We start from the raw sequence: 27,589 nt of genomic DNA, 5'->3' as shown, positions 1-27,589 counted from the left end.
TGGCTTGATTTTCCCCCTATGGGTTTGAAATGTTGCATAAATTACATTTGACTGAAATGTGTCATGAGTCCGGAACCGGTGTTGCTCGCTCTCACCACTCTTCCCTTTCTCCCGGACTCATTTACTCCAAACTCTAAACACCTGGTCACTCAATCTCACACACACACACACACACACACACACACACACACGTTTGTTTTTGTGAAAAGTGGGGACATCCCATAGGCGTAATGGTTTTTATACTGTAGAAACTGTATATTCTATCGCCATTCACCAACCCTACCCCTAAACCTAACCCTCACAGGAAACTTTGTGCATTTTTACTTTCTCAAAAAACTCATTCTGTATGATTTATAAGTGTTTTGAAAAATGGGGACATGGGTTATGTCCTCATAAGTCACCCTCTCCTTGTAATACCTGTGTCATACCCATGTCATTATACAGAGTTGTGTCCTGATATGTCACAAAAACATGCCCACACACACACACACACACACACACACACACATACACCCAGTGCCCAGTGTCACAGACTATATATTCTCCTTTCACTTACCACTCTGTTTGGCTGGATTAATTGTTATTTGTTAAGTATGTATGTTATGTTGATTAGCTGTTGCCGAGGTTAAACCTGCTTTGTTTTGCCTTGTTGGCCTTTTTGTTTCAGTTTATTAAAAGTGCTTCCCTACATTTGGACACAGACCCTGTTTATTCCACAGTGCTTTTTGCCGTGATGTGACAGAATCCAGCCAGCAACATGGGTCCAGCAGGGAAGTTCCTTGATGTCCACCAGGGAGATTGAGGATTACGCAAGGGACTTCGTGGGGGCAGCTCGGTTGTTGGCTGCGGAAAAGACTTGACTGATGTTTCTGGGGAGGCTTAGCCGAGCCCTTCAAGTCCCTTATGCCATTCTGGCACCCCGAAGAGAGGCTGGAGGATTACATCAACATGGCTCTGCAGTTGCAGTTGAGTGGATCAGCCGTCAGGGTGGAGTTAGCTGCAGAGCCTGCTCAAAGTTCTCCCGAGGCAACAGTCCAGGAGTCATCAGAGGCCTCGTCGGCTGCACCCAATGCCTCACGCGTGTTTCCGGAGTGTCACAGGCTGATACGCAGCATGCAGGAATCACAGCTGATGTCGGTATGAGCAGCATGGTCAGCTAGCAAGACTCACGAAGTGGCAGATACTGCCCATGATTCCCCTGAGGCGGCGGTGGCCACTCAGAAATCTCCAGAGGTGGCGGAGTCCGCTCACGATTCCCCCGTGGCACAGGTGGCCACTCAGAAAGCTCCAGAAGCAGTGGTGTCCACTCACAATTCCCCTGAGGTGGCGGTGGCCGCTCAGAGAGCTCCAGAGGTGGCAGTGTCCGCTCACGATTCCCTCGAGGCGGCAGTGTCTGCTCGCGATTGCCCTGAGGCGGCGGTGGCTGCTCAGAAAGGTCCAGAGGTGGTAGTGGCCACTCAAAATTCCCCCGAGGCTGCGATGGCCACTCAGAATGTTCCAGAGGCAGCAGTATCCACTCACGATTCCTCCGAGGTGGCGGTGTCCACTCGCGATTGCCCGAGGCGGCAGTGACCGCTCACGATCTGTCCACAAGTTTTCCGAGATGACGGCGTCCTTCCACAAGGTTTCCAATGCAGCAGCGTCCGTCCACAAGGTTTCTGAGGTGGCGGCGTCCACTCACGGCCCTCCCGAAGCGGCGGCGTCCGAAAGCTTCAGAGGCATCGGTGTCCGCTTATGACCCTTCCGAGGCAAATCAACTTTTGCTATTTTAACGATGGAAAAACGGTTGGCGCGCCAGGGCACATGGTCTGAATGGGTTGTCCCTATTCCCTTGGGCGTAACGTGCAATAAACCAATCAAAGTCTCATCCTCCATTCCCTTTAAGAGCCAGTTGCGCTTGTGCTATGACGGATTTACTATTTACACGGCAGAATTTGGCAAGCGCAAAGACAGAACGTGTTTCTGAGATGAAATGGAGCTGCTCATGTGCAAGCAAATAGATAGCCTAATTCTGATACATATGATGACTATCCATTATGACATGTAGGCATTTTTATATTTAATTAGCCTTCAAAAAATTATTATGCATTGCAATCCTTTAATTTTTTATATTTGGCATGTTTGTGTGCTGCTGTGTGTCCCTGTGTTTAATAAGCAGCGTGTATGCACGTTGTGGACCCGCCTATACTAACACACCCTTTAAGTAACAAAGAAAAAACATTGCACCAGACTTTAGACCAGGTTTGAGTTGGTCTAAGGCACAGTCTATTTTCAGCTACTTAAATAGCAATGTGCCAGCAATGCGCCTGAACACACCTCTTTTAAAGACCAGCACACCAATGGGAGCACAAATGGGCGCAAATGCATTTGCTAATGAAACGACTTGGCGCTGGATGGGAAAATGCTGGGTGTATTATTGGGCCCAGTATCTTTGTATTACTTTATGTATCATTATTATTACCTTTTTCTTTATTATTAATATTATTATTATTATTATTATCTTTATTCAGTTATTGGAACTGTTGTTTTAACCTGGGTGACAATGTTTGACAAATAAAATAAAATGATGAAAAACAAACAAACACAAAATTAAAATAATAATAATAATAATAACAATATATATATATATATATATATATATATATATATATATATATATATATATATATATATATATATATATATATATATATATATATATATATATATATATATATACAGTGCCCTCCATAAGTATTAGAACAGTAAAGACAAAATTGTTCTGTGTGCTGTTTAGTCAAGAAATCTGTAAATATGATTGAAAGATGAATATGAGACAAAACTACAGAATGTCACATTTTATTATTGGATGATTCAAAACAAAGATGTTTTACCAGCTAAGAAGGTCAGCACTTTTAATATTTCATCTCCCTATCTGATGTAGTATTGGAACAGTTCTTTCTAAGTGTTCAGATGTGTCCTGTTGCATTAATTCTTCAGATATTAAAAGCAGAGAATTTGTCTTATCAGTTATGTACATTGCTTCTGCATTCTAAGTCTTGCATTCGGTGATGACACAGATAAACCAGGATGAAGACGAGGAAGCCGATTCTGAAAGCAGAGCAAGCAATTTGGATGCTAAAAGAAAAGAGTCAATTAGAACTACAGGAAAGACATGGAGAATTCAAGACTTTGGAAACTACCAGTGACATCAGCAACCAATGACAACAATGATCAGCTGAGAAAAACAACAGTAGTTGATGACAGACAAATCATAAAAGCTATGAAAATGAATCCTAACATACTTTTGTAAAATCACCAACAACCTCCAGAAAGCTGGGGTGACCCTTCCGAAAAAATATGACTTTATAAGAAATAAATGTTTATTCAAGTGTGCCATTAGTATACTTCTTTTAAACTAAAAATAGGAAAGTATGCTTTTAGTTAACTTTTCATGTACTTCTCAGAAATGGGCTTTCTGTACTTCTCAGAAATATACTTAAAATTACATTTAACCCTTTGAAGTCGATTAACGCATATATGCGTTTTGAGTCATTTTCTCCTGATAACCCCCGAAAAGAACTTAAATTACACTCTCAGTTTTAATCGTACAGATAAGAGCAATACATCAATCGAATCTGTAAAGGGTCTACTTTTTTTGGATACAGACATAATAACAAAAAACCTTTGTGCACTTATAAAATAAAGATAACAAACAAGGTGCGCTGTCTGCAGCCTTTGTGTGTGCTGATCTTCATTTACAAACACGTCATTAAAATGAACTGTAACTCCGTGAATACTCAACAAAGAGACATGAGAGAGATATCTATAGAAAGCCTGAAATGTCTACTTTTAAACTAAACAAGTGCTGCCAAAAACATGCTTGACTAGTATGTTTTCATGTTTTCTATATGTTTTCATAGTATGCTTGACTATGAAATTCTAAATAAATTTGAGCTATACTCCTAAAATCCATGTTTTCCTTATTAAACACGCTAGTACACATCTTCTGCACAGAATTTCCAAAAAAAACAAGTGAAGAAGAAAAAAGAAACACAAGATACTAACACGTGTAACATGATCTTCTGACATGAAACAGCATCAAAACTGTAATGTTATGGAATAAAATGTCAACTGATGAAGGTGTTGATTAACTCCCTCTACATTTTTCTTTTCAGCTTTTTGTTCAAAATTTCTTTTCTTTATTTTTTTATGAAACACATAAAAGTGTTTAAAAATAATGCATGAAGCTAGAATTGAAAAAAAAAAAATGTTTACAAGCAGATACCCTGTTCTTTCTTTGGATGTTTTATATGTTCAAATATTCATATAACAAAATATATACAAAACCTAAATAGGGACATAGAAGTATACTTAAAATATTATTTAAAGTTCACTTAAATAAAACTTATGAGTATACTTGCAGTATAAAACTACTAAACTAGTAGTTTACTGAGACTATACTTCAAAGTGTACAAAGTATTTAATTAGTAAACTATCAGTATACCTATAAGTTCACTTTTAGTATAATTGCAGTACAAACTACAAACATAAGTAAACCAGTTGTGTACTCAAAGTTTGCTACTGTTTACTTAAAAGTATACTTTTATATACTAGAAAGTGGGCCAATTTAGTCCCAAGGAGTATTGAAACAGTACACCTACAAGTATACTTCTAGAACACTGATATTTGTATACTTGCTATATAAAGTATACTATATATATTGTGGCGGGGTGAGGAACTACACGACAACCGTTTGACAGAGAAAGTCCCCGAAGGGTGGATTTATTTAAGGTAAGTGCTCTGGGTGAAGGCGGTGCTCTCCTGTGGCGCTTCAGGTCCCTCGTGCTCGCTGTGTCTTGAGTGGTCGATCCCGTGCTGTGCTCTCCTTGGTGGGGCTGACGGTCACACGCTGCTCTCTGTAACAGAGGAGGAAAGGGTTAGCGTCCTTGTTGGGAGACATTCCTCACCACTCTGTCTTCCTCCTCTGCTTAAGAAGGCTCCGCTTGATGAGCTGCAGGTGCGGCCGCTCAGCCCGTGATGAGCTCGTGCCGGTGATTCCCGTGTGTTGCCAGGGCGACGCTGACGAGCGCTCGGGACGCATGTCACAATATATATCACACACACACATACTCACTCAAAGTCAAAGTCACCTTTATTTATATAGCGCTTTAAACAAAATACATTGCATCAAAGCAACTGAACAACATTCCTTAGGAAAACAGTGTGTCAATAATGCAAAATGATAGTTAAAGGCATCATTTAATTCAGTGATGTCATCTCTGTTCAGTTAAATAGTGTCTGTGCATTTATTTGCAATCAAGTCAACGATATCGCTGTAGATGAAGTGACCCCAACTAAGCAAGCCAGAGGCGACAGCGGCAAGGAACCGGAACTCCATCGGTGACAGAATGGAGAGAAAAAAAACTTGAGAGAAACCAGCCTCAGTTGGGGGGCCAGTTCTCCTCTGACCAGACGAAACGAGTAGTTCAATTCCAGGCTGCAGCAAAGTCAGAATTGTGCAGAAGAATCATCTGTTTCCTGTAGTCTTGTCCCGGTTGTCCTCTGAGACAAGGTCTTTACAGGGGATCTGTATCTGGGGCTTTAGTTTTCCTGGTCTCCGCTGTCTTTCAGGGCAGTAGAGGTTCTTTCTAGGTGCTGATCCACCATCTGGTCTGGATACGTACTGGATCTGGGTGACTGCAGTGACCCTCTTATCTGGATACAGACTGGATCTGGTGGGTACGGTGACCTCGGAATAAGAGAGAGACAGACAAATATTAGCGTAGATTTCATTCTTCTAATGGTGTAGCAAGTACATAGGGTGTTATGGGAAGTGGTTCCGGTTTACCTAATTAATGCAGCCTAAAAATCCTTTAACGGGTTTGGATATTAAAAACATATTAGTATGTTATGTGTAAGCCAGGTTAAAGAGATGGGTCTTTAATCTAGATTTAAACTGCAAGAGTGTGTCTGCCTCCCGAACAATGTTAGGTAGGTTATTCCAGAGTTTAGGCGCCAAATAGGAAAAGGATCTGCCGCCCGCAGTTGATTTTGATATTCTAGGTATTATCAAATTGTCTGAGTTTTGGTGTGTTTCACCGGGCCGCAAAGAAATATAGAAATATAGAGCTGAGTATCATCAGCATAACAGTGAAAGCTAACACCATGTTTCCTGATGATATCTCCCAAGGGTAACATATAAAGCGTGAAGAGTAGCGGCCCTAGTAATGAGCCTTGAGGTACTCCATACTGCACTTGTGATCGATATGATACATCTTCATTCACTGCTACGAACTGATGGCGGTCATATAAGTATGATTTAAACCATGCTAATGCACTTCCACTGATGCCAAAAAAGTGTGCAAGTCTATGCAAAAGAATGTTGTGGTCAATTGTGTCAAACGCAGCACTAAGATCCAATAAAACTAATAGAGAGATACACCCACGATCAGATGATAAGAGCAGATCATTTGTAACTCTAAGGAGAGCAGTCTCAGTAATATGATACGGTCTAAATCCTGACTGGAAATCCTCACATATACCATTTTTCTCTAAGAAGGAATATAATTGTGAGGATGCCACCTTTTCTAGTATCTTGGACAGAAAAGGGAGATTCGAGACTGGTCTATAATTAACCAGTTATTTGGGGTCAAGTTGTGGTTTTTTGATGAGAGGCTTAATAACAGCCAGTTTGAAGGTTTTGGGGACATATCCTAATGACAATGAGGAATTAATAATGGTCAGAAGAGGATCTATGACTTCTGGAAGCACCTCTTTTAGGAGCTTAGATGGTATAGGGTCTAACATACATGGTGTTGGTTTAGATGATTTAACAAGTTTATACAATTCTTCCTCTCCTATAATAGATAATGAGTGGAACTGTTCCTCAGGGGGTCTATAGTGCATGTCTATAATACAGTCTGATGTGATACTGTAGCTGACGGCTGAATGGTTGCAATTTTATCTCGAATAGTATCGATTTAAGAAGTAAAGTAGTTCATAAAGTCATTACTGCTGTGGTGTTGGGAAATGTCAACACTTGTTGAGGCTTTATTTTTCGTTAATTTAGCCACTGTATTGAATAAATACCTGGGGTTATGTTTGTTTGTTTTTTTCTAAAAGAGAAGAAAAGTAATCGGATCTAGCAGTTTTTAATGCTTTTCTGTAGGATAGGTTACTTTCCCGCCAAGCAATACGAAATACCTCTAGTTTTGTTTTCCTCCAGCTGCGCTCCCTTTTTCGGGCTGCTCTCTTTAGGGTGCGAGTATGCTAATTATACCATGGTGTCAAACTGTTTTCCTTAACCTTCCTTAAGGAGCAACTTTATTTAAAGTGCTAGAAAAGAGAGAGCCCAGAGTTTCTGTTACATCATCAAGTTGTTTTGGATATGCTAAGGAATTTGGATACATCAGGAAGATAACTTAAAAAGCAATTTTTTGTGGTAGAAGTGATGGTTCTTCCATACTTGTAACAAGAAGTACAATTTACAATTTTGGCTATATGAAGTTTGCTCAGAACTAAATAATGATCTGAGATATCATCACTTGGCTGAATAATTTCAACACTATCAACATCAATTCCATGTGACAGTATTAAATCTAGAGTATGATTTCGACAATGAGTAGGTCCTGAAACATGTTGTCTAACACCAATAGAGTTCAGAATGTCTATAAATGCTGATCCCAATGCATCTTTTTCATTATCAACATGGATATTAAAATCACCAACTATTAAAACTTTTACACTGTATTTTGTGTATCTGTGTTGTGTGTCAATTGTCCAGCCATGCCCAGAAATCCAATGCTTTTTGCCGATCCCGTTGAGGTCAGGGGCCACATGGCTGCAGAAATCAGTCATGCGCTACTCCTTGATGCCCAGATGAGACCAATTGTTATTAGCTTACTCACAATTGTATGAAATTTGCTATTGCTGTTGTTTGAGTAATCCAATGAAAAGTATAACTTTACAATCTTGATATTGTATCTGAAGATGTTGCTGTTTTTGTTATACAGGCTGCAATGGGAAACCCTTCCGTTCCTCAAAAAAAAAAGGAGAAACAGAGCAGCCACAAATCAAGTGGTCACAAAAAGCGACGTCACAAACGTCAAAAATCACCAACACATGCATCAGGTTTATTGTGTACTTCACTTCTATCATGGTTAAATAATAATGATTATTAACAAAATGTCAGTGGGCGGAAATATGGTGTTATGTTAACCCTATTTGACAGATGTATGTTGGATTATTTGGGGCACTATTACAAACTAAAATGTGTGATACTTCAAGAGGCTGATAGAATAGATAACCCAAAACATTTGCCTCTGCAGCTTCCGTGAACCCAGTGAGTGAGGAAGTCCAGGTAGAAGGACTGCAAGTCTTGGTGAGTATGTCTCCTTATACGCAACTGTGTGTGTGTGTTGGGGGGGGGGGGGGGGCTATAACTTTATAATGTTTTTACTGTAACACCATTAAGGTTTTACCATGGACAAGTCAAAAAGCATTCAACCAACTGAATGGACAATGTGTTCCTTGGTCAAACTGAATTTGTATAATGCGTTCCCACAACATACAGATGGTTAAATAGTTGTTTTATTTTTCAGAAAATCATCTTCAAGAGTTAAGGGGTACTCTTGCCTCTCTTGAAGTTCCAGTGGCAACAGCAGACACAACGTGGACACAATGTCAGTTACTCGCTGGAGTAAGAGCAAAGGAAGCAAGGCCAGTACTCCTTGAAGCCAAACTCTCGGCACAGAGAGCCATGATGCCATGAGGTGCAGGCCGTGATTCGATGTTTGGAGTGTGTCCCACTGGACTTCGAATACCTCTGTGGCAAGTGTGACAAAGAGATCCACAGGAGGCAAATCTTCCATGATAGGATGGCAATATTTCATGGCTACCTAGAGCCTATTCCACCAACAAAAGCTGTTGTGGTGGATGGGAATGGCCTGCCTCACTTTTGTGAGCAGGGTATGTTCATCCAACATTTTCCATAAACTAGTTAAGAGTAATTCCACAAATATTGTCTGATGATCTATAACTTTAAAGAGGTGTGTGAACTTGCAAGCACGATGTCAGACAATGTAATATGCTATGGTCCCCTCCCTGCTTACCGTGGTGATGCATAGCAGATTGTCATCACTCAATGGCTGGATGTCTAAGTGGTGCCCACAGAATAACATAGGTTTCATAGACAATTGGACGAGCTTTTGGGGCAGACCTGACCTGTTTAAAAGAGATGGTCTTCATCCCTCCTGGGGTGGCGCCACTCTTCTGTCTAGAAATATGGCACATAATCTTAGTGTTTATACTTGACTAACTGGGGCCCAGGTCAGGAAGCAGACAGACTGGCTAAACCGACCGTCTGCTAGCTGCCTCCCGTCACAGAGGTCAGTTAATTCTCAGCACATAGAGACTCTTTCACCTAGATATCACACTATAGAGACTGTGTCTGTTCCCCGAACTAGAAAATACAAAAAACGTTCAAACCAAGTTAAGGTTAACATTTTAATTGAGGTTCAACAAATAAAAAACAAATGCAATATGGATAAACAAATGATAAAGATTGGCTTATTGAATATCAGATCCATTTCTACGAAAACACTTTTTGTAAATAATATGATAACTGATCATAATATAGATGTGCTCTGTTTGACAGAAACTTGTCTAAAACCTGATGATTACATTATTTTAAATGAGTCCACCCCCCAAGATTATTGTTATAAACACGAAACGCGTCTAAAAGGCAAAGGGGGAGGAGTTGCTTCAATTTATAACAACGTTTTCAGGATTTCTCAGAGGGCTGGCTTCAAGTATAACTCGTTTGAAGTAATGGTGCTTCATATAACATTATCCAGAGAAACCAATGTTAATGATAAATCCCCTGTTATGTTTGTACTGGCTACTGTATACAGGCCACCAGGGCACCATACAGACTTTATTAAAGAGTTTCGTGATTTTACATCCGAGTTAGTTCTGGCTGCAGATAAAGTCTTAATAGTTGGTGATTTTAATATCCATGTCGATAATGAAAAAGATGCATTGGGATCAGCATTTATAGACATTCTGAACCCTATTGGTGTTAGACAACATGTTTCAGGACCTACTCATTGTCGAAATCATACTCTAGATTTAATACTGTCACATGGAATTGATGTTGATAGTGTTGAAATTATTCAGCCAAGTTATCTTCCTGATGTATCCGAATTCCTTAGCATATCCAAAACCTCAGAACAACTTGATGATGTAACAGAAACTATGGACTCTCTCTTTTCTAGCACTTTAAATACAGTTGCTCCTTTACGCTTAAGGAAGGTTAAGGAAAACAGTTTGACACCATGGTATAATGAGCATACTCGCACCCTAAAGAGAGCAGCCCGAAAAATGGAGCGCAGCTGGAGGAAAACAAAACTAGAGGTATTTCGTATTGCTTGGCGGGAAAGTAGCATATCCTATAGAAAAGCATTAAAAACTGCTAGATCTGATTACTTTTCTTCTCTTTTAGAAGAAAACAAACATAACCCCAGGTATTTATTCAATACAGTGGCTAAATTAACGAAAAATAAAGCCTCAACAAGTGTTGACATTTCCCAACACCGCAACAGTAATGACTTTATGAACTACTTTACTTCTAAAATCGATACTATAAGAGATAAAATAGCAACCATTCAGCCGTCAGCTACAGTATCACATCAGACAGTGCACTATAGACCCCCTGAGGAACAGTTCCACTCATTCTCTACTATAGGAGAGGAAGAATTGTATAAACTTGTTAAATCATCTAAACCAACAACATGTATGTTAGACCCTATACCATCTAAGCTCTTAAAAGAGGTGCTTCCAAAAGTCATAGGTCCTCTTCTGACTATTATTAATTCCTCATTGTCATTAGGATATGTCCCCAAAACCTTCAAACTGGCTGTTATTAAGCCTCTCATAAAAAAGCCACAACTTGACCCCAGAGAACTTGTTAATTATAGACCAATCTCAAATCTCCCTTTTCTGTCCAAGATACTAGAAAAGGTGATATCCTCACAATTATATTCTTTCTTAGAGAAAAATGGTATATGTGAGGATTTCCAGTCAGGATTTAGACCGTATCATAGTACTGAGACTGCTCTCCTTAGAGTTACAAATGATCTGCTCTTATCATCTGATCGTGGGTGTATCTCTCTATTAGTTTTATTGGATCTTAGTGCTGCGTTTGACACAATTGACCACAACATTCTTTTGCATAGACTTGAACACTTTGTTGGCATCAGTGGAAGTGCATTAGCATGGTTTAAATCGTACTTATATGACCGCCATCAGTTCGTAGCTGTGAATGAAGATGTATCATATCGATCACAAGTGCAGTATGGAGTACCTCAAGGCTCAGTACTAGGGCCGCTACTCTTCACGCTTTATATGTTACCCTTGGGAGATATCATCAGGAAACATGGTGTTAGCTTTCACTGTTATGCTGATGATACGCAGCTCTATAGTTCCTCGCAGCCCGATGAAACACACCAATTTGAAAAACTAATGGAATGCATAGTCGATATAAAAAATTGGATGACGAGTAATTTCTTACTGCTAAATTCAGAAAAAACAGAGGTGTTAATCATAGGGCCTAAAAACTCTGCTTGTAATAACCTAGAACACTGTCTAAGACTTGATGGTTGCTCTGTCAATTCTTCGTCATCAGTTAGGAACCTAGGTGTGCTACTTGATCGCAATCTTTCCTTAGAAAGCCACGTTTCTAGCATTTGTAAAACTGCATTTTTCCATCTCAAAAATATATCTAAATTACGGCCTATGCTCTCAATGTCAAATGCAGAAATGTTAATCCATGCATTTATGGCTTCAAGGTTAGACTATTGTAATGCTTTATTGGGTGGTTGTTCTGCACGCTTGGTTAACAAACTACAGCTAGTCCAAAATGCAGCAGCAAGAGTTCTTACTAGAACCAGGAAGTATGACCATATTAGCCCTGGACCTGTCCACACTGCACTGGCTCCCTATCAAACATCGTATAGATTTTAAAATATTGCTACTTATAAAGCCCTGAATGGTTTAGCACCTCAGTATTTGAATGAGCTCCTTTTACATTATACTCCTCTACGTCCGCTATGTTCTCAAAACTCAGGCAATTTGATAATACCTAGAATATCAAAATCAACTGCGGGCGGCAGATCCTTTTCCTATTTGGCGCCTAAACTCTGGAATAACCTACCTAACATTGTTCGGGAGGCAGACACACTCTTGCAGTTTAAATCTAGATTAAAGACCCATCTCTTTAACCTGGCATACACATAACATACTAATATGCTTTTAATATCCAAATCCATTAAAGGATTTTTAGGCTGCATTAATTAGGTAAACCGGAACCAGAAACACTTCACATAACACCGTACTTTCTACATCATTAGAAGAATGGCATCTACGCTAATATTTGTCTGTTTCTCTCTTGTTCCGAGGTCACCATGGCCACCAGATCCAGTCTGTGTCCAGATTAGAGGGTCACTGCAGTCACCCGGATCCAGTACGTATCCAGACCAGATGGTGGATCAGCACCTAGAAAGGACCTCTACTGCCCTGAAAGACAGCGGAGACCAGGACAACTAGAGCCCCAGATACAGATCCCCTGTAAAGACCTTGTCTCAGAGGACCACCAGGACAAGACCACAGGAAACAGATGATTCTTCTGCACAATCTGACTTTGCTGCAGCCTGGAATTGAACTACTGGTTTCGTCTGGTCAGAGGAGAACTGGCCCCCCAACTGAGGCTGGTTTCTCCCAAGGTTTTTTTCTCCATTCTGTCACCGATGGAGTTTCGGTTCCTTGCCGCTGTTGCCTCTGGCTTGCTTAGTTGGGGTCACTTCATCTACAGCGATATCATTGACTTGATTGGAAATAAATGCACAGACACTATTTAACTGAACAGAGATGACATAACTGAATTCAATGATGAACTGCCTTCAACTATCATTTTGCATTATTGAGACACTGTTTTCCAAATTAATGTTGTTCAGTGCTTTGACGCAATGTATTTTGTTTAAAGCGCTATATAAATAAAGGTGACTAGACTTGACTTGACCACTGGGAGGCAAATCTCATTGATCACTGTGAATGGTATGTTCTTGAAGTCCCACTTTTTGTGTCTGTGAAACATCCTTAGTCTAATGTGTTTTTATTTTGACAGGACGATATGAGGTGTCTTTACCTCGAAAGGTCTGTCCAAAGTGCAAGACTGAATGGACTCCAGGGGTTAAAGACCTTATGCAATACAATTATTGGCCAAGCACCACAAACTGCCAAACATTGTATGCATTTGATGTGTTTGAGGCTTTCTCTAACATGAAGCTGTCAGCTCCCTCGCTTTCAAGACTTGCTTTTTTTAAAGCTGTTGGAGCACCAGTCTGTTCAAGGAGGAAGGGTTAGTCTGCCTGAATCACATTGTAACACACAATTATGACTTTATTCATACTTTTGTGGGTATGTTTTTTTTTTCTAAATCCATTGTTTTTTTTTCATTTCATAGATAGGGAAAATCGGTGTGGATACATTTCAAAAGAGCTATTTTGAATATTGCCTATGCAAACATTCAGAGGACATGATGTCAGAAGTTGACTCTTTTTGCTGTCCAGCCTGTCAACCTGACATGTTGGCAGTGTGTTGCGATGGCAACCGAAAACATTACCGCTTCCGAAAATCAAGAGGGTATGTAAAGACTACACGTCGTTTTATAAATATATTTTAAAAGAACATTGTCATTGAAATAGTTGCATGTAGAGTAAATGTGCGTTAGTTAAATTAGGTATTTTGTGATCATTTGTACAGAACTGAGCTTGTTTATAGCCAAAGATGACAAAGTTCTGAGCTTTCTGGAGAAAAACAGAGGAAGCAGCGGGGCAAGAGTAAGTTTTATTCTGCATACCATAATCTGTTTATGTATGTGTGTATATTTGTTGAAATGAGTAACAGCTGACTTCACAGGCAAATTGCAGTGGGACGTGTGGGGTGTCGAGGTTCAGGGCAATTAAGTCCAGCAAATCCAACAAATCCAACAAATCCTCCTCAAAAATTGATGAAGAGGGTATTCAGGTGGCAGTTTGCAGATGTGTTGGTTTTTCAGGAGAGTGCTATTGTACAGTGTCATTTGTCATTCATGTTGTGGACACTTCAATCTATATGTATCAATGTCATTTTTTGATTTAAAGTACAAATAGAAATGTGACTGTGTGTATGAAAGAGAGGAAGAAAGTGTGTGTTGATGTGTGTGCGAGGATTTTGAGCAACTCTTTGTGTAAGTTGATCATTAACCATATTGTCTCTTATCAATCAGACACGTGGTATTGTGTGCCCTGAATCACTACCATGGAGAAATCTTTGCATATCCAGTTCAAAAGGACATGGCAGAGAGAGCAAATGTTACCTTCTTCGCAATGGATGTTATCTGCAAGTAATTTCTCTAGGTCACATTTGGTCAACCTACTGTATATTAAATGTCAAATACCTGAGTGTTTTAGTCTGCGTCATAGTTTTAGATTGATTTACAAGCAAATTGTGTTGGTAATACCCACTAATGATGCTCTTGTTTTCTAGGTAGGCTACTGGCCCTACCTAAGCAAGGTGGCTGATAATTTCACCGATATGCAGCCGTTGATGGAAATGAGACCATTTCTGAGTGTCGTGCATGCCAAAGCACACACAGCAAAATGCGAGGTACCTGAAATGACTGTAAATGGAGTAAGTTTAATATAATACATTACATTACACTTTTACCATTAGAAGGAAATAATAAATCACTATGTTACAGGTGAGATGGGGCGGCAGGAATCAGGATGGAGCAGGAAATACTGTCGGAGAGGAAGTTTAGCAAGTATGTTATTACTGACTTTGTAACTATGTGGACATAGGAGACTTCACTGATACATGTGAGAGTTAAGCAGAGTGTGGAGGATAAAGTACATCAGGATATCACAGCACAGCAATGGGTGTGTGATGTTCAACAGTGGGCAGTAACAGGTAAAACATGCACAGTGCTTTGACTTTTCAGAAATACAACTGTTAATTACTTTGTTCAAATATGAATTACATGAGGTGATCAGACATTTTTAAATGAAACTATCGCTTGACTGTTTCCTATTCAGAGCCAGGGAGCACAACACAACAGGGAGCAACCAAGGATCTCAGGGCTGAGATAGAAAGTATCATAGTGGCCCTGCTACGCAAGAAACAGGACCTCTATCGTCAGCATGGTTGGTTGACAGATATTCAAATGGCTAATTGCAAATGCAAACAAACTCTGTTTTCCTTGTTTTCACTTTCTTGTTTCACTTTGCAGATAGCAACCAGACCAGACAAAGAAAGAGAAGAAAAATAAGAGTATTAAAAACAAACTAAGACAAAACATCCGGCTCTACAATGCTACTGCAGAGGATCCGATTGATGAGGAATTGGTGTCCAATTTGACAGAGAAGTGAGGATGGTATGGTAGCCTATCTTAACATGTTCTCTAAAATGTATGCCTATATGCCTATGGTATAGCAATGAAAAACACCAAACTATGTTTGGGTTTGTAACTTAATCCTGAATACTAAATCACTTTTGGACCCACTTTATATTAAGTGGCATTAACTACTATGTACAACGTACTTATTGTGTACATACATGTTTTTACATTGTACTTATGTATATAAAAAACTACATGTAATTACATCTGTATTTAATTTATGTAATTACATTTATAATTACACTGTTGACCCATACTTTACACCTTAACCCACCCTTAAACTTACCCATACCTCCAACCCTCTCCCTAACCTTACCCCTATCCCACCTCAGTAGCAGCAAAAGTGTTTTACAATACAATATGAACACAATAAGTACATTGTACTTATTTATTTATGTAAATACATAGTAGTTAAGGCCACCTAATATGAAGTGGGACCTCACTTTTTCATGTTTCCATCAATTCCCTATTACCAAAGGCCACTCCTTCAGATTAAAACGGTCTGTCAGAGCATCCTGGTGAAGGAGAAGCAGTTGATAAGCTTAAAGGGGTTCTCCACCGTGTGCCAAGTGGAGAAGACGAAGTGCTTTACTGTGCCTTTACTGTGCCAAGACGAAGTGCTTACAAGCACTTGCCATGGTATTCCGCCATACAATATAGTTATCCATTTTACACGCTTAGGGCTAAGCTAAGTGCTTTCAAAGTGTCACCGTGCACCAAAGCGATTGAGTCCACGCACTGAGACGAGAGAGGTATGTATCAACTCATCTTAGGTAAGGGAAAAACATAGTTTAATATGAAAACACAGTGGACTATCCCTTTAAAGAGGATAATCTAGTGTATAAACCGCAGGACATTGTTTTATGCAAGGAACTGAAGCTTATAACTGAAGAAATTTAGCAAAATCAAAGTATAAGCCGCGGCTAATAGTTGAGAAATTACGGTACTCTGTTTAGTTACAGACGTTTTGTTTACCACTGCATAAAAGTATAAAATATAACTGGCTGCTATAGCGACACTGAAGTAAACTACCCTAGTATCAACAACGTGGAAAAGATGGTAACAGCAATGATTATAGCAGATAAAATCTACAGCATTCTGTATTCATCACAATACAGACACGTTTTTGGGGAGGTGGCAATATTTACTCTTATCAACCATCCTGTCGTGCTAACACTGACAGATAGCTGCTGAGGACATGCTCAGAACATTAACATTATGATGCTAGTGATAACAACAGTGGCGAAGCCAGGATGTTTTTATAGGGGTGGCCAAGTAAGGGCCAGCAACCAGTCTGGGGTGGCACAGAAATCTTCATTATTTTATATAAAAAATGTGTTTGACTATAATGTAGGCATAATGGGCTATTTTAGTGCCTTAAACACAACTGAGTACAATTTATTTCTACTTAACTGAATTGAGATTGCAATTTATGACTTAGATCAATTAACACTGGGTGAATATGAACATTTTTTATTATTCTTCACCTCCAGGTATTTTAAAAAAGGGGCTCACTTTAACTTTATTGCTCATTCAGCTTCTCAAAACTTGTAAATGCTTGTTCTCCAACATTAATCATGGATGAGGCGTGCAATGATTAAAAAAAAAAAAAATGTGAAAAAGGCCAGAAATCAACATAACAGAAGAATTTGTTTATGCATTTAAATGGTTTAATTTTCGCATATTTTATAGTATAAGTGCACTTTACTATAAAATGAAATTACTAATAAAAAAATACAAATCAACTTATGTCTGATATTGTGACCTCGAATTGCAGAATAGGCTATATTTTATTTGAACATGCATTTGAGATACATGGTTTGCTGCTTATACACGCACAGTTTGCAGCTTTAATCGCCTTTTCTGTGATTTCATGACTTAGATGTAGACATCTTCAAGACTAAAAGACTTTAAACAGCTCTTTAATCACAGAGCAAATAAATAAATCAAATATTGTTCTTGTGTTATAGTTACTTAAATCTAGGCTGTCACACTATATTTCACACACTGTTTGGCCAAAAATATAACATTAGCTCTACTGAACACACACATCTGCAAAAAAACACCCTAAGTCTTCAGTCCAGAAAATAGCTTTTCATATTTCATAGCAGTTGATTCTGTTCCCCTCTGGAATTCTTGTTTCCCCTTGGGTTGCAAGGTCTGTGTAATAAACCCAACCAAATATTTTATTAAACATTGCCCCAAAGTAGCCTAAATCGTGCCGCCTGCAAAAACACCAAACACAACTGGATGTAAGAAAAGCAAAAAGGGACAAATCTCTTGCTACACTGCAGCATAGTAAAAGGATTCTCACACTCCAGTTAATGTTCTATTATTATTTTTCTTCATCTTGCAGTTGTTCCTTTGTTTTTGTCTTATGTCCGAGTTTTTGCAGTTTAATTTTTCCATTGCAAATTAGTGTAATCTGCCCATGCTGATGTCCAAATGCTGACGTTTCAATATAGAGCAACAATACATTTTAACTAATATTCTATGATTAATCTGTTTACCTTCTTACTGATACAGTGGAATATAGTTCATATAGATCAAACCTATATGAGGAAATTCTAAATTACAAAATTCAAGGTATTTATCCATGTCTTAAAAAAAAGAGCAGAAATATTTAACTTGCATATGTCCTCCAATTTCCAAGTTAATGGTAAGCAACTTCTCTACACTAACACATTTTTTCATAGTAAAGTGAGTATAATGATACACCAACACTTTATAATAACAAAAAGTCAGTGCTTGTCAAGAAACTATACTTAAATGACTTAAAGCAACTAGCACATGAACAATGACCTGTTTTCTAATTTCGGTTTATATAGGTATATTCCTTCAATTAGGCCTTTAGAACCTCATTGCAGGTTATTTGTTTCGATTTTAACAATAAAGCTATTTCAATAGATGGCAAACTTAATCACATCTCCTCAGAAAACAATGTAAAGTTTAGAAGGAAAGTGTCTGCTGGACAAAAAGAGGCCAGACAATTTTTATTTTAGAATTAGAAAAAAGCAAGGCATTGATAAATGGTTAAAAAGGCTACTAAATATTTTCCTTTTCAACGCTGCTTTGAGACATATAAACTGATTATGTTATGTTAACAGCTAGGATTAATTTAGTGGGGGAAGTCACAAATGCATGTTCAGGACCAAAAATTTAAATGAGTACATTTATTGACCATTACAAAAAATAGTCTATGCTATTCTGACTCAATATGAAGCAGTTGTGTACTGCATTAATTTATTTCACAGGTTTGGAGCAACAAAGATCATTCTTTCTGACCAAGGCACAGAGTCTGTTTACCAGGTTTATAGTTTATTGAATAAAGGTGGGGGGGTCACTATGAATTAAATTTTTCCTACACATTCAGAGAGAACTAACTAAACATTGATTTACCATACATCTCAATCGACTGATTCCAGCGGTTTTGTCGTAGCTACTCTGTGTGACCGTCCTCCTGTGTTTCACGGACCAGCAGCAGTAGGTGCAGCGCGCGCGCTCATCTCACGGGTCACCTGACCTGCATGGCCAAACGTCCGCTGAGCAGAAATCAGCTCTCAGTCTCCGTACAACCGTTACTGTGTTAGTTAAAAATGTAAAACTGTCCCTTAATCAGTTGATCAGCTGTCATCATTGATTGACAGCATTTCTCCTTTCTTGTGTTGACGAACTTGACCAACTAGCTATCAGATCTGGGGTGGCCACAGGGGCCACAGGGCCCCTAGAATCGCCACTGGATAACAATGACCAGAGCAATCTCCAATATTTACATATCATCGTTAGAACCTCAACAGAGGTGAAACCAAAACTGGTAGGCACAGTGTTAAAAACTCGAGTTGAGCTGGTACCAGTCTGGAAAAGAGCAACAAGTTTAGTTTTTTGTTTTCCCCACTGCCATCACACCCATATTAATCATACTCCACCCTCACACTTTGTTTGCCCTATCCTCACCTCAACGCAGCCCCCCCCCCCCCCCCATCACACACAGTCACAGCCCTTGGCCCCAAACCCCAACCCCCCAGTAACTATATGACAATTAAAGGTCTTTGTATCCCTTGTTTAAGATTTCATGCAACAAACAACCAAATGTAGCTACGCTATTTGAAATTACAGCCATTTCTAGCCGCGCCTGCAATTTTGCTACTCTGTCGCATATCTCTGCCACTCTGCCAGTGCTACTCTGCTCACACACACTGCCCCGGCCCCGCCCTTCCACCCATGTAACTTTTTTTTTAATTCCATACAAGCGCAAAACATGAGTTCCACAAACACGGCACCGAGGAGGTTGTATGAGGACAAATGGCTCCTTTTGGGTACAAGGTGATCGCGTTGAAAATAAAGGCATTTGTCTAGCATTAGAAGCTCATTTGAAACATTGCCGCAGCTCATTTAAGAAAATGACAGCTCCAAAGAGACGCCGCTTTAGTTTGAGGTAGTGCTAACAATAATAAAGAAGATGATGGTCATCATCACCTTATATGTTACGACTGAAATGTAGATGTGAGCACGCAAACCCAAACGCTGTAACCTCGTGCCAAATGTTTTTATCAGTTTATTAAGTACAAACAGGCGAGTTATGAAAAATTTTGTGTGAGGGATTTGTTCACTTCACACAAAAAGATCTTGGAATGAGATGGCTAACAGTAGTAGTGCTTAGTCCGCTGTCTATAATAGCCAGGGCTTAATTTGAGCTGCAACCTGCCGGAACATGTTTCGTCACCTCCAATGTTGGATCCGGCATCTTCTGTGTCACTATGGAAAATTAATTGCCTAAATGAAAAAAAAATATTACTGTTTGTGTAGTGTTCAATGTTATTTGTCTGGTTAGTCTTTATTCCCCATTGAAGTTCTACAAGTTTTGCGTTTTGAAAAGGATTAAATAAGCGCATTTAGTTTGTTAAAATATTATAATTGCTTATGCATACAAGGAATTTGTTTTAGTGACATAAGCTTCCAGTACACAGAGACAACAACACACAGGGAAAAAAAAATAAAAAAAAAAAATAGAGATTTACAAATTGGCAAATAAATAAGTGTATAAACAATTGTGCTATAAATGATAATGGAATAGGATTGAGTGAGATGCAGGAATGTTCTAGGATGGAGGGTTAACAAATAAATATAAGGATATTGCACGTTTATAAGCATAAGAATTTCTCTTTCCTTATTACAACAGATACTGGAACCAGGTGTACTCAATCTATGGATGCCTGACGTGATTGGAGGGTGAAGGGGAGGAGCCAGGATATAAACAGGAGTGGATCTGTTGAGAGCAGAGAGAGACTTTGGTGGCCAGGATTAATTCCTCCTCCTGTCAGCTCAGATTGCATTGTTGACTTGTGTGCTTATACAGTTGTTGATTTGTTCTGGGGTAAGTAAGCTCAGGACGTGTTGTAAGTGTTCTTAAAAGGGGGGGTGAAATGCTATTTCATGCATACTGAGTTTTTTACACTGTTAAAGAGTTGGATTCCCATGCTAAACATGGACAAAGAGTCAAAAATTAAGTTGTACGTTTGAAGGAGTATTTTTGTTCCCAAAATACTCCTTCCGGTTTGTCACAAGTTTCGGAAAGTTTTTTTCAAGTATGGCTCTGTGTGATGTTAGATGGAGCGGAATTTCCTTATATGGGTCCTACGGGCACTTCTGCCGGAAGAGCGCGCGCTCCCGTATAGCAGAGCACTGAGAGGCTGAGCAGAGACATTTCACTGATCAGAGCGATTCACTGATCAGAGCGAGAGCATCGCGAAAAGTCACAAAAGAAGTGTGTTTTTGGTTGCCAGGGCAAGACAACCCTGCACAGATTACCAAAAAAAACAGCATTAAGGGACCAGTGGATGGAGTTTATTTTTACAGAGCATCAACGGCAAGTGTTTTTGTTTGTTCCCTCGGAGCGAGTCGTTCCTGCTGCTGCTCTCGTTCAGTTTCAGCCTCGGGATCTGATTCTGGATCATAAATAAACGGCTGAATCTGACTGTAAGCCATGGTTTGTTTTGGATGATGGTTTTTCCCTCACGGTAAAGTCACAGCTTCCAAACGCTCTCATCGCAAAAGCCTACTGGCGCTCGTGATTCTTTAGCTCCGCCCACACGTCACGCCTCCAGCCGGTCGTGTTTTTCAGGGAAAAATCGGCACAGACTATCTTTCTCTTATGAATATAATAAAACTAAAGACTTTTTGGAGTTATGAAGGATGCAGTACTACTTTATAGGTACTCAAGATTAACAGGATATTGAGTGAAAACGAGCATTTCACCCCCCTTTAAGTTGAATAGAGAACTGAATCTGTATTATGTTTAATTTCTTTATTATTTCATGTTAAGTCTGTTGTTTTTAATTATCCTGATTTGGGAAAGGTAGGGGGAGGGTGCCATTTTTGTTTGTACTCTTCCTTTTCTCCTGTTTATGGTGAGCCAGGTAGAGAGGGAAGATTGATGTTCTTTATTTTTCCGGGATTTTCTTGTTCTAGGTAATTTAAGATCTTTGGGTTTGTTTGTTATTTTGGCCGAGCTCTCCCCCCGAAGTTATTATTATTGTTATTATAAAACTGTTTGGATGTTATCTTGTTTGTGATTTGTTATTCTTTATATCTTTCAAATACAAAGATATTATTTGAATTTGTAGTTGTGTGATCTCTGGGACAGGAGGTTGGATTATCCTGGTACTCTCTCCAAGGGTTCATTTAATTCAAAGTTAGTAGTGTGTGTGTTTTATTTATTTTTTTGTTACTAACTCCCCAAACCTAGATGGGTAGTTATGTAACATAATGTTGATGTTTTTTTTCCATTTATGTTGATTTTTATGAAAAGTGAACAGCATGAGTAAGACAGGGCGCGCAATATGAGACATGGAGTGGGTCAGACATAATTTTGACCACTTCATTAAGTTTTGTTTTGTAGAAAGTCTTTCTTTAAAGTGAATTTTATTTTGAATAAATTGTATCTTATAATATTCAATTCAATTCAATTCAAGTTCATTTGTATAGCGCTTTTTACAAAACAAATCATTACAAAGCAACTTTACAGAAAATTATGTTTCTACAATATTTAGTAGTAGCTAGTAGTTTGTGCACATTTGACAGGATTTTAGAAAAAATAAAAATAAAAATAATAATACAAGACGTAGTCAGCTAGACGATGAACTATCAATATTATTAATTAAGTTATTATATGATTCAGTCACACATTTAGCAATAATTGTTAGTTCTGTTTGTTGATTCAGGATTAGCATCATCTGAGGTCCTCTGAGGGGTCAGCATCATCTCTTCTCAAGTTTTCTGGATCCAGACTGGAGCTTGTGTAAATCCTAGTTACGCGAAACATAGAAACAAAATACAGACATCATTAGCATAGCTGCTGATCCAACAAAGTAAAATTAGTTTAACCCAAGCTAATGAATAAAAATGCACCTTTGATCAGATGCAACTACACTCACAATTAAAAAGATACATTATTCGAATGCTTGGTGAAAGAGATGTGTTTTTAATCTAGATTTAAACAGAGAGAGTGTGTCTGAACCCCGAACATTATCAGGAAGGCTATTCCAGAGTTTGGGAGCCAAATGTGAGAAAGCTCTACCTCCTTTAGTGGACTTTGCTATCCTAGGAACGACCAAAAGTCCAGCGTTTTGTGACCTTAGGGTGCGTGATGGGTTGTAACGTGGTAGAAGGCTAGTTAGGTACGCTGGAGCTAAAGCATTTAGGGCCTTATGATAATTTGTAACTGATACGGAACTTAATAGGTAGCCAGTGCAGAGACTGTAAAATTGGGGTAATATGATCATATTCTCTTGACCTCGTAAGGACTCTAGCTGTTGCATTTTGGACTACCTGTAGCTTGTTTATTGACGAATCAGGACAACCACCTAGAAGTGCATTACAATAGTCCAGTCTAGAGGTCATGGATGCATGAACTAGCTTTTCTGCATCAGAAACAGATAACATGTTTCGTAGCTCGGCAATGTTTCTAAGATGGAAGAATGCAGTTTTTGTAACATTGGAAATATCATTTTCAAATGACAAATTGCTGTCTAATATAACACCCAGATTTCTGACTGTAGAGGAAGTAACAGTACATCCGTCTAGTTGCAGATTGTAATCTACAAGATTCTGTGTAGTGTTTTTTGGTCCAATAATTAGTATCTCTGTCTTATCCGAATTTAATTGGAGAAAATTATTTGTCATCCAATCTTTTACATTTTTAACACACTCTGTTAGCTTAGATAATTGGGAAGTTTCATCTGGTCTCGTTGAGATATATAGCTGAGTATCATCAGCATAACAGTGGAAGCTAATTCCGTATTTTCTAATAATATTACCAAGGGGCAACATGTATATTGAAAATAGAAGGGGACCTAGGACGGATCCTTGTGGCACTCCATATTTTACTGATGATAAATGAGATGACTCCCCATTTAAGTAAACAAAATGGTAGCGATCGGACAGGTAGGATCTAAACCATCTTAGAGCCTGCCCTTGAATACCTGTATAGTTTTGTAATCGATCTATGAGTATGTCATGATCCCTCTCCAAGAAATGTTTATAGAAAACTGTAATCAATATTAATTTAATCCTCTAACCTGAATCTTTTGGTGAATTAACTTTATTATATTTTTCTTAATTTGTTTAACCAGCACTAGTAATTAAACATGGGGTTAATAGACATATTTTTGTTTTACATCTGAAGAGCAAAAACACAAAGAACATCAGTCCTGTTGGAGTTGAGGAATTAACATGGCTTTATTGTGCCAAATCAGAAAAGACTGAAAAGGTGCTCATTCCCATTGATGTGTCTGTATTCAAGAAATTTGATGTTGATTTCTATTCAAGTCGGTAATTATAATTTTTCACATATACATCTTTTTATAGCTCCTAGAATGAACAAATCATCAGTGCGTAATTTCTGGAATTTGGGCAGAAAATCACTGAATATGGTGAGTACTGACACCTGCACCTGTATTCGCCAAAACTATTTTTCTTATGGACTTAGTTTTAGATTTTTTTTGAAGGAGGATGAAGTCAGTTGATGGAGAAATGAAGAACGAGCCATGTTGTATATGAAGGCATCGGATGCAAAAGCCTTTAAGATCTATCTGAAATGTTCTTCTAAGAGGCCTTTGCATCTGAAGTCTTCATATGTACTAGGAGTTTTCATTACATTACTGATTTGTTATGTATTATGTTCTACTTGTACAGAAAGACTGCATGAAGAGATACAGTAGAAGAAAAGCTGTTACTGAAAACGTTTGTCTTCACTCACATGGTCCAGACTAAAGAGAAGCAGGTCTGAGGCCAGAAATGGAGGAGTCTTTGTTGACAGTGTATTCAGTGTTCACCAAGTGCAGCGCTGATGCCTTAAGCTGTGAAGACTGCATTCCCAAACTACTCTGTGAAAGCACAGATGTCACACCCATTAAAGAAACTTCACAAGTGAGAGCCGATACCTCACAACCAACAACCAGGAATCAATGGTATGTCCATTACAGGAAATCTAAATAATGATAATAATATATATTGTTTATTGATTTACAACACCCAAAATGATTTTGTCTCTCCAGGACATCTACGCGAGGCTTTTTCTTTTTTTCTTTTGAGGAAAGCACAGAGGACCGTCAGAGACTACAGCCACATGAGCCATGGACTGCTCTCACCGTTACCATCAGGCAGAAATTATCACAGAACCAGCACCAGCAGACTGCAAGACAAGTTCCTTCCACAGGCAATCAGACTGAACTGAACTTGTACCACCACACACAGTAACACCACACACACACACATGTTTGTTTTTGTGAAAAGTTGGGACATCCCATAGGCGTAATTGTTTTTATACTGTACAAACTGTATATTCTATCGACCTTCACCAACCCTACACCTAAACCTGACACACACACACAGCCTCATATGCACTGCACTCTATCAGTTACACTGACTGGACTTACTATTATTCTGCTCCTTGACATTCAGTTTGCACTAATTCATAGTGTACTGCACTGCAAAGGTATATCTACAGTACATTATTGAGTGATTGTTTTTTATTATTTTTATTTTCTGCTCTCTGTACAGTATAATATTGCCATATATATTATTTTCTACCTGGATTGAGCCCTTATGTATACTGTGTATAGTTTAATACTGTTTATGTGTTGCAAATATATTCAGGACTTGTCATGCTGTCATGCTGCAGAGTTTGCAACAAACCATTTCACTTCCTGTATACTTGAATTCATGGTATTGTGATAATAAAGAGATTTGATTTGAATTGGTCACATTGCTTTTTCATCAGTTGTACTGTTGTGCTGGATAACAATTCCAATTAAAAACTGTCTTACAGCATTGCAGAAAACATTTTATTTCATAAGACATGAGCATCTTTCAGTTTGGCAAGATTTGCACTGAACATTGAATGAAGCAGCTCTAACTCACAGATAAACAAGCTTTTGAGCAGATTTGGGCTAGATTTCACTTCATTTGAACAAAAGCACTATTTCAACATTACTGGACTCAGAAAGCTGTAAACTGACAATCTTGATCATTGAAGTCCTAACATTCGTTTTTGTGCATATAACTTCTAACACATTAAAAACTGTCTTACAGCATTGCAGAAAACATTTTATTTCATAAGGCATAAGCATCAATCTGTTTGGCAAGATTTGCACTGAATACTGAAAAAAACAGCTTTCTCTATTAGAGAGACAAGCTTTTGAGCAGATTTGGGCTAGATATCACTTCATTTGAACAGAAGCACTATTTCAACATTACTGGACTCAGAAAGCTGTAAACTGACAATCTTGATCATTGAAGTCCTAACATAAGTTTTTGTGCTTATAACTTCTAACACATTAAAAACTGTCTTACAGCATTGCAGAAAACATTGTATTTCATAAGGCATAAGCTTCTATCAGTTTGGCAAGATTTGCACTGAATACTGAATGAAACAGCTTTCTCTAATAGAGAGACAAGCTTTTGAGCAGATTTGGGCTAGATATCACTTCATTTGAACAGAAGCACTATTTCAGCATTACTGGACTCAGATAGCTGTAAACTGACAATCTTGATCATTGAAGTCTTAACATAAGTTTTTGGGCATATAACTTCTAACACTTTAAAAACTGTCTTACAGCGTTGCAGAAAACATTGTATTTCATAAGGCATAAGCATCTATCAGTTTGGCAAGATTTGCACTGAATACTGAATGAAACAGCTTTCTCTAATAGAGAGACAAGCTTTTGAGCAGATTTGGGCTAGATTTCACTTCATTTGAACAGAAGCACTATTTCAACATTACTGGACTCAGAAAGCTGTAAACTGACAATCTTGATCATTGAAGTCCTAACATAAGTTTTTGTGCATATAACTTCTAACCCATTAAAAACTGTCTTACAGCATTGCAGAAAACATTGTATTTCATAAGGCATAAACATCTTTCAGTTTGGCAAGATTTGCAGTGAATATTGAAAGAAACAGCTTTCTCTAATAGAGAGACAAGCTTTTGAGCAGATTTGGGCTAGATTTCACTTCATTTGAACAGAAGCACTATTTCAACATTACTGGACTCAGAAAGCTGTAAACTGACAATCTTGATCATTGAAGTCCTAACATAAGTTTTTGTGCTTATAACTTCTAACACATTAAAAACTGTCTTACAGCATTGCAGAAAACATTGTATTTCATATGGCATAAGCTTCTATCAGTTTGGCAAGATTTGCACTGAATACTGAATGAAACAGCTTTCTCTAATAGAGAGACAAGCTTTTGAGCGGATTTGGGCTAGATATCACTTCATTTGAACAGAAGCGCTATTTCAACATTACTGGACTCAGAAAGCGGTAAACTGACATTCTTGATCATTGAAGTCCTAACATTCGTTTTTGTGCATATAACTTCTAACACATTAAAAACTGTCTTACAGCATTGCAGAAAACATTTTATTTCATAAGGCATAAGCATCTATCTGTTTGGCAAGATTTGCACTGAATATTGAATGAAACAGCTTTCTCTATTAGAGAGACAAGCTTTTGAGCAGATTTGGGCTAGATTTCACTTCATTTGAACAGAAGCACTATTTCAACATTACTGGACTCAGAAAGCTGTAAACTGACAATCTTGATCATTGAAGTC

General features: G+C 38.5%; 3 long non-coding RNA genes across 3 annotated transcripts; all 3 read left to right on the top strand.

Moving 5' to 3' along the window:
• Positions 1-8,002: 8,002 nt before the first annotated feature.
• On the top strand, positions 8,003-8,705 carry LOC128021594 (uncharacterized). Its single transcript, XR_008185603.1, has 3 exons — positions 8,003-8,112; positions 8,310-8,362; positions 8,583-8,705. It is a non-coding gene; the product is annotated as an uncharacterized LOC128021594 (long non-coding RNA).
• A 5,860-nt stretch (positions 8,706-14,565) lies between these two features.
• On the top strand, positions 14,566-15,448 carry LOC128021590 (uncharacterized). The gene is made up of 4 exons (XR_008185598.1): positions 14,566-14,685; positions 14,780-14,988; positions 15,114-15,221; positions 15,308-15,448. It is a non-coding gene; the product is annotated as an uncharacterized LOC128021590 (long non-coding RNA).
• An 8,046-nt stretch (positions 15,449-23,494) lies between these two features.
• Positions 23,495-25,682, top strand: LOC128021592 (uncharacterized). The gene is made up of 4 exons (XR_008185600.1): positions 23,495-24,242; positions 24,341-24,405; positions 24,668-24,942; positions 25,030-25,682. It is a non-coding gene; the product is annotated as an uncharacterized LOC128021592 (long non-coding RNA).
• The last annotated feature ends 1,907 nt before the right edge of the window (positions 25,683-27,589 follow it).

This window comes from Carassius gibelio, chromosome A10, assembly GCF_023724105.1.
Source record: "Carassius gibelio isolate Cgi1373 ecotype wild population from Czech Republic chromosome A10, carGib1.2-hapl.c, whole genome shotgun sequence".
NCBI lineage: Eukaryota > Metazoa > Chordata > Actinopteri > Cypriniformes > Cyprinidae > Carassius > Carassius gibelio.
This window is presented reverse-complemented; position numbering and strand designations above follow the sequence as displayed.